The following is a 16,028-nucleotide window of genomic DNA, read 5'->3' on the forward strand; positions in this document are numbered from 1 at the left end:
CCACTATGTGTCCACCTGACAGAGCCCCAGCCTGCCACTATGTGTCCACCTGACAGAGCCCCAGCCTGCCACTATGTGTCCACCTGACAGAGCCCCAGCCTGCCACTATGTGTCCACCTGAAAGAGCCCCAGCCTGCCACTATGTGTCCACCTGAAAGAGCCCCAGCCTGCCACTATGTGTCCGCCTGACAGAGCCCCAGCCTGCCACTATGTGTCCACCTGACAGAGCCCCAGCCTGCCACTATGTGTCCACCTGACAGAGCCCCAGCCTGCCACTATGTGTCCACCTGACAGAGCCCCAGCCTGCCACTATGTGTCCACCTGACAGAGCCCCAGCCTGCCACTATGTGTCCACCTGAAAGAGCCCCAGCCTGCCACTATGTGTCCACCTGACAGAGCCCCAGCCTGCCACTATGTGTCCACCTGACAGAGCCCCAGCCTGCCACTATGTGTCCACCTGAAAGAGCCCCAGCCTGCCACTATGTGTCCACCTGACAGAGCCCCAGCCTGCCACTATGTGTCCACCTGACAGAGCCCCAGCCTGCCACTATGTGTCCACCTGACAGAGCCCCAGCCTGCCACTATGTGTCCACCTGACAGAGCCCCAGCCTGCCACTATGTGTCCGCCTGACAGAGCCCCAGCCTGCCACTATGTGTCCGCCTGACAGAGCCCCAGCCTGCCACTATGTGTCCACCTGACAGAGCCCCAGCCTGCCACTATGTGTCCACCTGACAGAGCCCCAGCCTGCCACTATGTGTCCAACTGACAGAGCCCCAGCCTGCCACTATGTGTCCACCTGACAGAGCCCCAGCCTGCCACTATGTGTCCACCTGACAGAGCCCCAGCCTGCCACTATGTGTCCACCTCACAGAGCCCCAGCCTGCCACTATGTGTCCACCTGACAGAGCCCCAGCCTGCCACTATGTGTCCACCTCACAGAGCCCCAGCCTGCCACTATGTGTCCACCTGACAGAGCCCCAGCCTGCCACTATGTGTCCACCTAACAGAGCCCCAGCCTGCCACTATGTGTCCACCTGACAGAGCCCCAGCCTGCCACTATGTGTCCAACTGACAGAGCCCCAGCCTGCCACTATGTGTCCACCTGACAGAGCCCCAGCCTGCCACTATGTGTCCACCTAACAGAGCCCCAGCCTGCCACTATGTGTCCACCTGACAGAGCCCCAGCCTGCCACTATGTGTCCACCTGACAGAGCCCCAGCCTGCCACTATGTGTCCACCTCACAGAGCCCCAGCCTGCCACTATGTGTCCACCTCACAGAGCCCCAGCCTGCCACTATGTGTCCACCTGACAGAGCCCCAGCCTGCCACTATGTGTCCACCTGACAGAGCCCCAGCCTGCCACTATGTGTCCGCCTGACAGAGCCCCAGCCTGCCACTATGTGTCCACCTGACAGAACCCCAGCCTGCCACTATGTGTCCACCTGACAGAGCCCCAGCCTGCCACTATGTGTCCACCTGACAGAGCCCCAGCCTGCCACTATGTGTCCACCTGACAGAGCCCCAGCCTGCCACTATGTGTCCACCTGACAGAGCCCCAGCCTGCCACTATGTGTCCGCCTGACAGAGCCCCAGCCTGCCACTATGTGTCCACCTGACAGAGCCCCAGCCTGCCACTATGTGTCCACCTGACAGAGCCCCAGCCTGCCACTTTGTGTCCACCTGACAGAGCCCCAGCCTGCCACTATGTGTCCGCCTGACAGAGCCCCAGCCTGCCACTATGTGTCCACCTGACAGAGCCCCAGCCTGCCACTATGTGTCCCCCTGACAGAGCCCCAGCCTGCCACTATGTGTCCACCTGACAGAGCCCCAGCCTGCCACTATGTGTCCACCTGACAGAGCCCCAGCCTGCCACTATGTGTCCACCTCACAGAGCCCCAGCCTGCCACTATGTGTCCGCCTGACAGAGCCCCAGCCTGCCACTATGTGTCCACCTGACAGAGCCCCAGCCTGCCACTATGTGTCCACCTGACAGAGCCCCAGCCTGCCACTATGTGTCCACCTGACAGAGCCCCAGCCTGCCACTATGTGTCCACCTGACAGAGCCCCAGCCTGCCACTATGTGTCCGCCTGACAGAGCCCCAGCCTGCCACTATGTGTCCACCTCACAGAGCCCCAGCCTGCCACTATGTGTCCACCTGACAGAGCCCCAGCCTGCCACTATGTGTCCGCCTGACAAAGCCCCAGCCTGCCACTATGTGTCCACCTGACAGAGCCCCAGCCTGCCACTATGTGTCCACCTGACAGAGCCCCAGCCTGCCACTATGTGTCAACCTGACAGAGCCCCAGCCTGCCACTATGTGTCCGCCTCACAGAGCCCCAGCCTGCCACTATGTGTCCACCTGACAGAGCCCCAGCCTGCCACTTTGTGTCCACCTGACAGAGCCCCAGCCTGCCACTATGTGTCCGCCTGACAGAGCCCCAGCCTGCCACTTTGTGTCCACCTGACAGAGCCCCAGCCTGCCACTATGTGTCCACCTGACAGAGCCCCAGCCTGCCACTGTGTGTCCACCTGACAGAGCCCCAGCCTGCCACTTTGTGTCCACCTGACAGAGCCCCAGCCTGCCACTATGTGTCCACCTGACAGAGCCCCAGCCTGCCACTATGTGTCCACCTGACAGAGCCCCAGCCTGCCACTTTGTGTCCACCTGACAGAGCCCCAGCCTGCCACTTTGTGTCCACCTGACAGAGCCCCAGCCTGCCACTATGTGTCCACCTGACAGAGCCCCAGCCTGCCACTTTGTGTCCACCTGACAGAGCCCCAGCCTGCCACTATGTGTCCACCTGACAGAGCCCCAGCCTGCCACTATGTGTCCACCTGACAGACCCGTAGCCTGCCACTTTGTGTCCACCTGACAGAGCCCCAGCCTGCCACTATGTGTCCACCTGACAGAGCACTAGCTTGTTACTTTGTGTCCCATATAGAATCCCCGTTGGCTACTATGTGCTTCCTTGACAGGATTCCAATCTACGGCCTTGAGCTCCGTGATAGAATTTTGACTTCCACAGTATGCCCCTTGACACAACCCCTGACTTCCATCTTTTGCCCCTCAACAGTGTCTCATGCTCCCCATACTGAGTCACTGTTATCTAGTGTTTAACCCCTGGTCTCCCTCCACAGAGTCCCTCACAACTGTCTTTGACTACTGTCCACAGAGACATCGGTAGCCGGGGCTCTCGAGGGCATCTGAGATATTCATGACAGCAAATTTTCTTCCATGTTATCCTTCCTTCCTTCCTTTTTCTTTTCCTTTCGTATCCCATCATTTCATTGTTTAGCTTTTCCTGCTTCCTGAGACTTTTGCATTGTGGAATCTCAGATGGCACAGAACAAGGCTGTTAGGTCACATGTCTGACAACGGGGTACGGCTGACCTGTAGTCTGTTTCTAATGGCAACATATAGAAATAATTAAAAAATTCATACAACACTATTAAAGCAAAATTACTCAACCTTCTGTATCGATCTGACTCCGCTCCATCCACCCACATGAATCTGCAGTGTATAAAGTTCACTAGATCGCTCCTGCAGCTGCTCATATAACCGTGACCTTTCTCAACATACGAACCTGACTTTTTTCACCAGAAATCCATAACCTCAATATAAGAGTATTTTCTTGAACTTTTATATTAGATCTTTGTTCGGGATGTTTTTTTGTGCTCTACCACTGTTCACTTTGCTAACTAGACCTTTAGTCACATAGTCATCCAGGCTTCCTAGAAATGCACGGCCTCGGCTTTGTCTACTCTTATCCAAGGAAAGCAAACCTGTGCCGGACTGTAGCAGAATGGGTCTGAAAACCAATTAACCGTGGGCAGTCATACAGCGTTATACTCGTTACAGGACGCTGCTGTGGTGGTTCCTCCATCTAAAGAAGTTGTGCAATAGGCCTCCAAAATCAGTCTACGCTCAGTAGAAGACTTCATATATAGCTAATAAATTATTTGCATTTGTGAGCCACAGTCTATGCTTCTAAGTATAGGAGGATTTTCTCTGCCTAAAGATCTAAATGGTACTCTCCTATTCTGCATGCATATTGCGCTGGTACATTGAGATACATCTCTATATATAGGTACATCTCTACATATCTATATGCTAAGAATAAAATAAAAGTCAGAGATTTTTCCTTAAAAAAATACTAAAAAAACAGTGATATTAAAACATTTTTGGAACACTTTTTAAAAATTAAACACCACAAATCCGAAAATAATAAGGACATATTCGGTATCCCTGTAATAGTAATAACCTTTACGGTGTAGTGTATTTACAGTGATAGGTAAATTTTGTTAAAAAAGTGTTTTTTGTAGCTCTTAAATGCTTGTTTGCCCAAAATGGCACTTAAAAAAATTAAAACTCATCTTGCAAAAACAAATAAGAGCTCGTATAGGGAAGCTTATGTCAAAATGAAAAAAAAAAAATTACGGCAGTGGCTCTGACAAGTGGACACAAAGTTGTAGGAAGGGGCTCTGTCAGGTGGACACAAAGTCATAGGCAGGGGCTCAGTCAGGTGGATAAAAAGTCGAAGGAAGGGGCTCTGCCAGGAGGACACAAAGTCGTAGGAAGACACTCTGTCAGGTGGACACAAAATCATAGGCAGGGGCTCAGTCAGGAGGACACAAAGTCGTAGGAAGACACTCTGTCAGGTGGACACAAAGTCGAAGGAAGGGGCTGTGTCAGGTGGTTACAACTTTGTAGGAAGGGGCTTTGTCAGGCAGACAAAAAGTCATAGGCAAGGTCTCTGTTGGGTGGACACAAATTCATAGGAAGGGGCTCTGTGAGGTGGACACAAAGTCATAGGAAGGGGTTCTGTCAGGTGGATGCAAAGACACAGGCAGGGGCTCTATTGGATGGACATAAAGTCACAAGCGGGGGCTCTGTCAGGTGGACACAAAGTCGCAGGCAGGGGCTCAGTCAGGTGGACGCAAAGTCATAGGAAGGGGCTCAGTCAGGTGGACACAAAATTGAATTAAGGGGCTCTCTGAGGTGGAAACAAAGTCAAAGGAAGAGGCTCTGTCAGGTGGACACAAAGTCTTAGACAGGGTCTCTGTAGGGTGGGCACAAAGTCATTGGAAGTGGATCTGTTGGGTGGACACAAATTCATAGGCAGGAGCTCTGTCAGGTGGATGCAAAGTTGTTTGAAGAGACTCTGTCAGGTAGACACAAAGTCGAAGGAAGGGGATCTGTCAGGTGGATGCAAAGACACAGGCAGGGGCTCTATTGGATGGACATAAAGTCACAAGCGGGGGCTTTGTCAGGTGGACACAAAGTCGCAGGCAGGGGCTCAGTCAGGTGGACGCAAAGTCATAGGAAGGGGCTCAGTCAGGTGGACACAAAATTGAATTAAGGGGCTCTGTCAGGTGGACACAAAGTCAAAGGAAGAGGCTCTGTCAGGTGGACACAAAGTCTTAGGCAGGGTCTCTGTAGGGTGGGCACAAAGTCATTGGAAGTGGATCTGTTGGTTGGACACACAGTCATAGGCAGGAGCTCTGTCAGGTGGATGCAAAGTTGTTGGAAGAGACTCTGTCAGGTAGACACAAAGTCGAAGGAAGGGGATCTGTCAGGTGGACACAAAGCTGTAGGAAGGAGCTCTGTCAGATAGACACAAAGTCATTGGCAGGGGTTCTGTCAGGTGGACACAAAGTCAAAGGAAGGGGTCTGTGTCAGGTGGACACAAAGTTGTAGGAAGGGGTTCTGTCAGGTGGACACAAAGTCGTAGTCAGGAGCTATCTTTGGTGGACATAAAGTCGCAGGCAGGGCTCTGTGAGAGAATGAGATACACTGAGCATTATGTACTCTGTGAAGGACTATATAGGTTAGATACAACTACAAATGTGTCTATAGAAACCCTATTAATGAGTTAATAGAGGGGGATTCTCTATTCAGGATCCTCATCTTTTTGTCGCAGTGGAGAGCGTCTCTTACAATCCTGTAATATACAGTATTACACAGAAAAAAAAACATTGATTTAATTAGTACTGTGTAATACTTCATTTCACCAGTGGTGGCACTGCAGGAAAACTAAACACCTACTGCCAGGTGTCTTCACAGATTATGGTTGATCGAGGGAGGTCTCAGCACTCTGGGCACATTGTCAGCTCATTGCCAATGACTCCTCTAATAAGTAGAGATGGAGAACCCTTATTAGTGCCGCCCTTATCTTTGTCATATAACAGTTTAATGATTACTTATACAAACAAATGGAAAAGACGAGTGGACTTGTTTCCATAACGACAAAAATTTTCCAACACGTTCTAATTTTTAACAAACGTCAGTAATTGCTGTATAATTAGTCATCTTATGTCACCTCCTCCCCACCAGATGATAGAGAATTGGTGAATAAGTCCGGTTTAAAAAGGATGTAATAGGTGACATTTAAAAAATAAAATCCTAAGAAAAAACCTACACGTGTAGGGAGTGTAAAGACGGCCATACAAATGAAACGGCTGTCGGATGAACGGTTCTTCAGCCAATCATTCGGGGGCCTGCAAATGTTTTTGATCATCTCTGACTCACAGTTAGTCCATTTCAATGAGCTTGATGTAATACCTACTTCTGCCTGCGGAAGTGCTGTGGGGAAACATTGCATTTGCTGCCAGGTTTCCTACAGATTATAACTGATCGCAGCGAGTTACAGTAGTAGGACTTTCTGCAATCTGAATATCGTCAAGGTAGTTTAAAAAAAAAAAAAGCAAAATCTAATCCCATAAAACCAAATGAATAGGTCACATGACCCTACAAAAATCGGCAGATTTGACGTCACTGGCCCCCGCTCACCTCCTGACGGTGATAAATGTGCATACAGATAAGAGATCAGAAATTGGGGGTGGGGGGGGACAAATACTTTTTCACTCCTTACGGTACACATTGTTGATGAGATAGTTCTTCTTTTCGAAAATAATTGTTGCACAATCGTCTTGTTCTAGATAATTAGGGAAATTACTATGCAAAACTGCTGAAGATGGAAAATAGAAGGGAGGTTTTTAATGTGTGAAAATAAAAAAAAACTTGTTTCCTCCCTTTTTAGATTCTTTAGCAAAATCTTGATGGTCAAGGAGTTTAACCCCTTCATGACCGGCATTTTTTCCTTCTTCTTTTTTTTTCTTCAATACAAAAAGTGAAACTCATTTCTGTTAATGTTGATGATTATGGCTTACAGCCAATGAAAACACAAAAGCCATTATCTCAGTTAATTAGAATACTTTATAACACCAGTTTGAAAAAATGTTTTAAAAATCTGAAATGTTGGTCTACTGAAATGTATGTTCAGTAAATGCACTCAATACTTGGTCGGGGCTCCTTTTGCATCAATTACTGCATCAATGTGGCGTGGCATGGAGGCGATCAGCCTGTGGCACTGCTGAGGGGTTATGGAAGCCCAGGTTGCTTTGATAGCAGCCTTCAGCTCATCTGCATTGTTGGATCTGGTGTCTCTCATCTTCCTCTTGACAATATCACATAGATTCTCTATGGGGTTAAGGTCAGGCGAGTTTGCTGTCAATCAAGCCCAGTGATACTGTTGTTTGTACACGAGGTATTGGTACTTTTGTCAGTGTGGACATTTGCCAAGTCCAGCTGGAGAATGACATTTCCATCTCCAAAAAGCTTGTCGGCAGAGGGAAACATGAAGTGCTCTAAAATGTCCTGGCAGGCGACTGCGCTGACTTTGGTCTTGATAAAACACAGTGGACCTACACCAGCAGATGACATGGCTCCCCAAACCATCACTGATTGTGGAGACTTCACACTAGACCTCCAGCAGCTTGGGTTGTGGCCTCTCTACTCTTCCTCCAGACTCTGGGACCTTGATTTCCAAGGTCTAGTGTGAAGTTTCCACAATTAATTACATAGTCACCTTTATAAAAGACTCCTGTCCACAGACTCAATTAATCAGTCAGACTCTAACCTCTACAACATGGGCAAGACCAAAGAGCTTTTTAAGCATGTCAGGGACAAGGTGGGGTGTAGGTGGAGCGATTAAAAAATAATGACTTTATTTTTTCGTTTGTGCTATTTACTCTCTGGATAGCTGATGTTTGGCTTTTTTGTGAAAACTTTTGGGTCGCCGACGGCCCCTAACTGAATGATAACCCATCGGCACAGAATTATTGCATCAAGGGGGGGACGACCAAATGAAGCCTGCATCATTTAAAGCCATTTAACCCCTTACCGGCATCGGACGAACTATACCGTCCGATGCCGGCTCCCCTGCTTTGATGCAGGGCTCCGCGGTGAGCCCGCACCAAAGCCGGGACATGTCAGCTGTTTTGAACAGCTGACATGTGCCCGTAATAGGCGCGGGCAGAATCGCGATCTGCCCGCACCTATTAACTAGTTAAATGCCGCTGTCAAACGCAGACAGCGGCATTTAACTACCGCTTCCGGCCGGGCGGCCGGAAATGACGTTATCGCCGACCCCCGTCACATGTCCGGGGGTCGGCGATGCGTCTCCATTGTAGCCATAGAGGTCCTTGAGACCTCTATGGTTACTGATTGCCCGTCGCTGTGAGCGCCACCTTGTGGTCGGCGCTCACAGCACACGTGCAATTCTGCTACATAGCAGCGATCAGCAGATCGCTGCTATGTAGCAGAGCCGATCGGCTTGTGCCTGCTTCTAGCCTCTCATGGAGGCTATTGAAGCATGGCAAAAGTTAAAAAAAAAAGTTTAAAAAAATGTGAAAAAAATAAAAAAAACATAAAAGTTTAAATCACCCCCCTTTCGCCCCAATCAAAATAAATCAATAAAAAAAATATCAAATCTACGCATATTTGGTATCGCCGCGCTCAGAATTGCCCGATCTATCAAATAAAAAAAAGTATTAACCTGATCGCTAAACAGCGTAGCGGGAAAAAAACTCGAAACGCCAGAATTACGTTTTTTTGGTCGCCGCGACATTGCATTAAAATGCAATAACGGGCGATCAAAAGAACGTATCTGCACCGAAATGCTATCATTAAAAACGTCATCTCGGCACGCAAAAAATAAGCCCTCAACCGACCCCAGATCACGAAAAATGGAGACGCTACGAGTATCGGAAAATGGCGCAATTTTTTTTTTTTTTTTTTTTTTTAGCAAAGTTTGGAATTTTTTTTCACCACTTAGATAAAAAATAACCTAGTCATGTTTGGTGTCTATGAACTCGTAATGACCTGGAGAATCATAATGGCAGGTCATTTTTAGCATTTAGTGAACCTAGCAAAAAAGCCAAACAAAAAACCAATGTGGGATTGCACTTTTTTTGCAATTTCACCGCACTTGGAATTTTTTTCCCGTTTTCTAGTACACGACATGCTAAAACCAATGATGTCGTTCAAAAGTACAACTCGTCCCGCAAAAAATAAGCCCTCACATGGCCAAATTGACGGAAAAATAAAAAAGTTATGGCTCTGGGAAGGAGGGGAGCGAAAAACGAACACGGAAAAACGAAAAATCCCCTGGTCATGAAGGGGTTAAAGTGGATCGGTCGTTTTCATTTTTACTACATAAATCAATAGTACACATGAAAACAAGTAACTTTGTGATATAGCTTATCAGAGGAATCTGTTTCTTTCTCCTCCTGGACTGAACTTTCACTTTCAATTCACGGGAAAATAAATCTGTTTTCAGAGAAGACAGATGTTTCTATTACTGAGAAAGGAGGTGACAGTTGATGCTTATAAGATTCTATGGAGGAAGGAGCTAAGGTAGAAGCAGAAATTGTGAAATTCCAGACACACTTTAAATGCTGTGGTCAGATATTGACAGTGGGCACCTAAAATGACAAACAGCAGTGATCAGAGGTAGCTCAGATCCCTGCCGTTAAGAGTAAGTGACTGCTGTGTGGAGATCCATACAATGTGAGATGTGCATGGACCTCCAAAGTCTGGAAAGTTTAAGAAAAAACAAATTGCATCAAAAACTGTGCCGAAAACTCATCAACTTCATAGATAACTGCAAACCGGTTTTCTTTCTGGCCAGCCTCTATATTTCCCAATTTTTCTGAAATGTCACCTTCTTCTCTGTGACAACCAATGAAGCAGCAAAATCGCGTTTTGGGTTGTCAGCACTGTCAGAGGTGGTCTTTGGGCTCTTAAATAATATTGACTCTTTAAAAGTATCTACAAACTCAATGATGAAGAACAGGCTCAGACTGGCCGGTCGGAGAACAGGAGAATCCCCTGGTGGGCCGCACCTATATGTGAAATAGTTGACACAGCTGAGCAGTGGGGCCACCAGAGTCAGGTGGGTTCTTGGCTGTCCAGTCCGGCACTAATGAAGATTGAATGAATGAATGAAGATGAAGAATGAAGATTCCACAGAATTTTCACCCTCATTTTTGGAAGCTCAGGAGACTTAGTATATAAAATTGTTATTAAGGACACGTTCCTGTCTCATGTCCTTTGCATGCAGAGGAGGCGATGGGTTTAGAGCTCTTCCTGTGCCTGATATTTACCGGAGAAGGAAATTAGTGGAAACTTCTGCTTTACAAAAACCTCTTTAAAGAAAATCTCGTGATTCTTGTAGAATCGTACGTCCTTAAGTAACACCACAGACTGAGGAACTGACTTGTGTGTGGACGGACAGAACATGGGTTGAGGCAGGTGCCACATTGAAATACGCACAAATTGTCACATCTTTAAGGTTTATTAAAAAGTAGAGATGACATTTTTTTTACTTAAATGCATGTACTTTGCCCTCAAAATAAATGTTATCACTGGATTTCATTAAAAATTTTGCACCGTTTAGCTTTTACAGGCTTATTGGCTGCAGAATGAGTTAACTGAGAAGCTATGAGTGAGCTCACTGTGATGGAGAGTTTGTAACGCTTAGATCCTTTTTGTTTTCTGAACTCCTTTGTGTTAATTTTTGATCACAATTAACTCTGAAAAAGACAGATACATAAAAAGTTAAACGCCTGCTACAATTAGCTCACTGATGGATTTTCAGTTAACTCATTCTGCAGCCTGCAGTGTGGAAAAAGCCTGTAAAAGCCAAACGGTGCTATATTTTTAATGCAACCCAATTGCAAAACGAAATTATAGCCCAAAAAGCAAATATTAAAGTAATATAAATGAGTCCACATCCTTTAATATTATAGAATATTGGTACATTTTTGCTCCATTCAGTTAAAGGGGCCCCCCATGCAAAAATATTAGGCTGTAATACTCATAATATAGGGCAGTGTGTGACGCAAGAAGTCCCTATTTTTTGGTGAAGAGGTCAGCTTACTAACTTGTAGTTTACTTGCGTTCCTAAGGTGGGCTAAAAGTTTTTTTATTTAGTCTTTTAGATTTTATTAGTTTCCAGCTCCGGCTAATCTTTATTGTATATATACAAAAGCTCCCGCAGTCCACCATACTTTACACCGCAGCTCTACCTGCTCTAACTAGCTTCTATTTCTAAGCCCAAGCTCATCGCAAACTTACATGCCAGCACACGCCGCACGACTGGTTCTTAAAAATAAACAATGATAAATTCACTTCCTAAACATTAATTAAAACTGTAATTAACTCTTTAATGGTAAAACAATGAATTAAAAAATGTTATAAACAAAATAAAACAGGAAATGTGATGAGAAAAGGGAAGTAGTAGGAGCCATTCTCTAAGTTACACCAAATCAATTAATTATCTATTCTCACATAATCTTCCATTTTCTTTCTCTAGTCACATCCAAAGCTAAATCCAGAATTCTGTTGGTTTTGTGACCACGGAGAGCAATGCACTGATGTTGGGGTGGAGCAGTGATGTAGTTACTGGTGCCAGCATTGTTAATTTTTTTTTTATTACTTTTTTTTCTATATACCTATTACTATAACCCTAACCCTTCCCCAAATCCTAACCCTAGCCCTAATGTTAGCCCTAACACCGACCCTAGCCCCAATTCCTTAGCCCTAACTGTAGCCCTAACACTAGCCCTAACATTAGCCATAACCTTAGCCAAAACCTTATCCCTAACCTTAGCCTTAACACTAGAATCAACCCTAGCCCCAATCCCCTGGCCCTAACACTAGCACCAACCTATCCTTAGCCCTAACCCTTGCCCCAACTGTAGCCCTAGCATTATCCCTAACACTAGCATCAACCCTATCTCTAACCCTAACCCTAACCCTAGCCCTCTTATTAGCCATAACCCTCGCCACAACCCTAACCCCAGCCCTAGTCTGAATGCTAGCACCAACCCTATCCCTAACACTAGCACCAACCTGATCTCTAGCCCTAACACTAGCACTAACCCTAGCCCTAACCCTAGCCCCTATCCTAATCCTAGCATTAGCCCTAACCCTAGTCCCAAAACTAACTCTAGCAAACCAGGGATTCAAGCTTCAGGAGGCTAATTTGCATATTCCAGGTGCCTTCTGGGAGAAGCGAAGTCTCCCTAAGCTAGAAGATCGTTGGGTACAGCCGGGACCAGCTGCTTCGAAAGCATCACCAAACCAGGGATTCAAGCTTCAGGAGGCTAATTTGCATATTCCAGGTGCCTTCTGGGAGAAGCGAAGTCTCCCTAAGCTAGAAGATCGTTGGGTACAGCCGGGACCAGCTGCTTCGAAAGCATCACCAAACCAGGGATTCAAGCTTCAGGAGGCTAATTTGCATATTCCAGGTGCCTTCTGGGAGAAGCGAAGTCTCCCTAAGCTAGAAGATCGTTGGGTACAGCCGGGACCAGCTGCTTCGAAAGCATCACCAAATTTTTGCCTGTAGGACATTATTGCAAGAGAGCTTGGCTGAGTAGATTACACAAGAAGGAAAACACACAGCAAGTCAGCAGGATCTAGGAGCAACATGGCAGATGTGACAACCTACATGGTGAGCTGCAGCATGTGCTACATGTTCACAGATCGACCAGAAGAAGAATCCAATTTCACCTGTCAGAAGTGTAGACTAGTGGCCCTTTTAGAAGAAAAGGTGCGGGGTCTGGAAGAAAGAATAGCAACTTTGAAACTCAAAGAGAATGAAGACTTTCTAGACAGAACAGAAGCATCTCTACTGGTCACAGAAGGTGCAAAAAGTGTCAGAGAACCTCCAAAAGCAGATGAGGGGAAGCATGTGACCAAGAGAAGCAAGAAGACCATGGAGAAATCACCAACCACACAACTGAAGAACCGATATCAAATCTTTGTAGAGGATGAAGATGGCACACCTAAGAATGAAGCAATACCAGCAAGCAAAAAAGAAAAGGGCACACAGCAACAAGTGACATCAAAAAGTACAGCCAAGAAGCAACGAAGAGTGGTGGTGGTGGGAGACTCACTACTGAGAGGCACCGAAGCAGCCATCTGCAGACCGGACATAACTGCAAGAGAAGTATGCTGCCTTCCAGGTGCGATGATCAAGGATGTGACCGATAGGATACCAAAGCTCTTCAGCTCCAAGGACGTCCACCCATTTCTTCTGATACATGTTGGCACCAATGACACGGCAAGGAAGGACCTACCGACAATCTGCAAGGACTTTGAAGAGTTGGGGAAGAAAGTAAAGGAACTGGATGCACAGGTAGTTTTTTCTTCTATCCTTCCAGTAGATGGGCATGGCACCAGGAGATGGAACAGGATCCTTGATGCAAACAACTGGCTAAGACGATGGTGCAGACAACAAGGATTTGGATTCCTGGACCACGGTGTGAATTACTGGTACGATGGACTCCTCGCCAGAGACGGACTACACCTCAACAAACCTGGGAAACACACATTCGCCAGAAGACTCGCTACACTCATCAGGAGGGCGTTAAACTAGAAGAAGAGGGGACGGGAAGAAAAACATTAGACTTGAACAAAGAAGATCCAGGAAAACATACTCAGAAGGGAGGTAAGAACATTTCTAAAACAATCCACAGTGAGGAGATTGGAACAAAACAAAATCCTCTAAACTGCATGCTCGCAAACGCCAGAAGCCTGACAAACAAGATGGAAGAACTAGAAGCAGAAATATCTACAGGTAACTTTGACATAGTGGGAATAACCGAGACATGGTTAGATGAAAGCTATGACTGGGCAGTTAACTTACAGGGTTACAGTCTGTTTAGAAAGGATCGTAAAAATCGGAGAGGAGGAGGGGTTTGTCTCTATGTAAAGTCTTGTCTAAAGTCCACTTTAAGGGAGGATATTAGCGAAGGAAATGAGGATGTCGAGTCCATATGGGTCGAAATTCATGGAGGGAAAAATGGTAACAAAATTCTCATTGGGGTCTGTTACAAACCCCCAAATATAACAGAAACCATGGAAAGTCTACTTCTAAAGCAGATAGATGAAGCTGCAACCCATAATGAGGTCCTGGTTATGGGGGACTTTAACTACCCGGATATTAACTGGGAAACAGAAACCTGTGAAACCCATAAAGGCAACAGGTTTCTGCTAATAACCAAGAAAAATTATCTTTCACAATTGGTGCAGAATCCAACCAGAGGAGCAGCACTTTTAGACCTAATACTATCTAATAGACCTGACAGAATAACAAATCTGCAGGTGGTCGGGCATCTAGGAAATAGCGACCACAATATTGTACAGTTTCACCTGTCTTTCACTAGGGGGACTTGTCAGGGAGTCACAAAAACACTGAACTTTAGGAAGGCAAAGTTTGACCAGCTTAGAGATGCCCTTAATCTGGTAGACTGGGACAATATCCTCAGAAATAAGAATACAGATAATAAATGGGAAATGTTTAAGAACATCCTAAATAGGCAGTGTAAGCGGTTTATACCTTGTGGGAATAAAAGGACTAGAAATAGGAAAAACCCAATGTGGCTAAACAAAGAAGTAAGACAGGCAATTAACAGTAAAAAGAAAGCATTTGCACTACTAAAGCAGGATGGCACCATTGAAGCTCTAAAAAACTATAGGGAGAAAAATACTTTATCTAAAAAACTAATTAAAGCTGCCAAAAAGGAAACAGAGAAGCACATTGCTAAGGAGAGTAAAACTAATCCCAAACTGTTCTTCAACTATATCAATAGTAAAAGAATAAAAACTGAAAATGTAGGCCCCTTAAAAAATAGTGAGGAAAGAATGGTTGTAGATGACGAGGAAAAAGCTAACATATTAAACACCTTCTTCTCCACGGTATTCACGGTGGAAAATGAAATGCTAGGTGAAATCCCAAGAAACAATGAAAACCCTATATTAAGGGTCACCAATCTAACCCAAGAAGAGGTGCGAAACCGGCTAAATAAGATTAAAATAGATAAATCTCCGGGTCCGGATGTCATACACCCACGAGTACTAAGAGAACTAAGTAATGTAATAGATAAACCATTATTTCTTATTTTTAGTGACTCTATAGCGACAGGGTCTGTTCCGCAGGACTGGCGCATAGCAAATGTGGTGCCAATATTCAAAAAGGGCTCTAAAAGTGAACCTGGAAATTATAGGCCAGTAAGTCTAACCTCTATTGTTGGTAAAATATTTGAAGGGTTTCTGAGGGATGTTATTCTGGATTATCTCAATGAGAATAACTGTTTAACTCCATATCAGCATGGGTTTATGAGAAATCGCTCCTGTCAAACCAATCTAATCAGTTTTATGAAGAGGTAAGCTATAGACTGGACCACGGTGAGTCATTGGACGTGGTATATCTCGATTTTTCCAAAGCGTTTGATACCGTGCCGCACAAGAGGTTGGTACACAAAATGAGAATGCTTGGTCTGGGGGAAAATGTGTGTAAATGGGTTAGTAACTGGCTTAGTGATAGAAAGCAGAGGGTGGTTATAAATGGTATAGTCTCTAACTGGGTCGCTGTGACCAGTGGGGTACCGCAGGGGTCAGTATTGGGACCTGTTCTCTTCAACATATTCATTAATGATCTGGTAGAAGGTTTACACAGTAAAATATCGATATTTGCAGATGATACAAAACTATGTAAAGCAGTTAATACAAGAGAAGATAGTATTCTGCTACAGATGGATCTGGATAAGTTGGAAACTTGGGCTGAAAGGTGGCAGATGAGGTTTAACAATGATAAATGTAAGGTTATACACATGGGAAGAGGGAATCAATATCACCATTACACACTGAACGGGAAACCACTGGGTAAATCTGACAGG

This window comes from Ranitomeya imitator, chromosome 4 (genome assembly GCF_032444005.1).
Source record: "Ranitomeya imitator isolate aRanImi1 chromosome 4, aRanImi1.pri, whole genome shotgun sequence".
In the NCBI taxonomy this organism is placed as follows: Eukaryota; Metazoa; Chordata; class Amphibia; order Anura; family Dendrobatidae; genus Ranitomeya; species Ranitomeya imitator.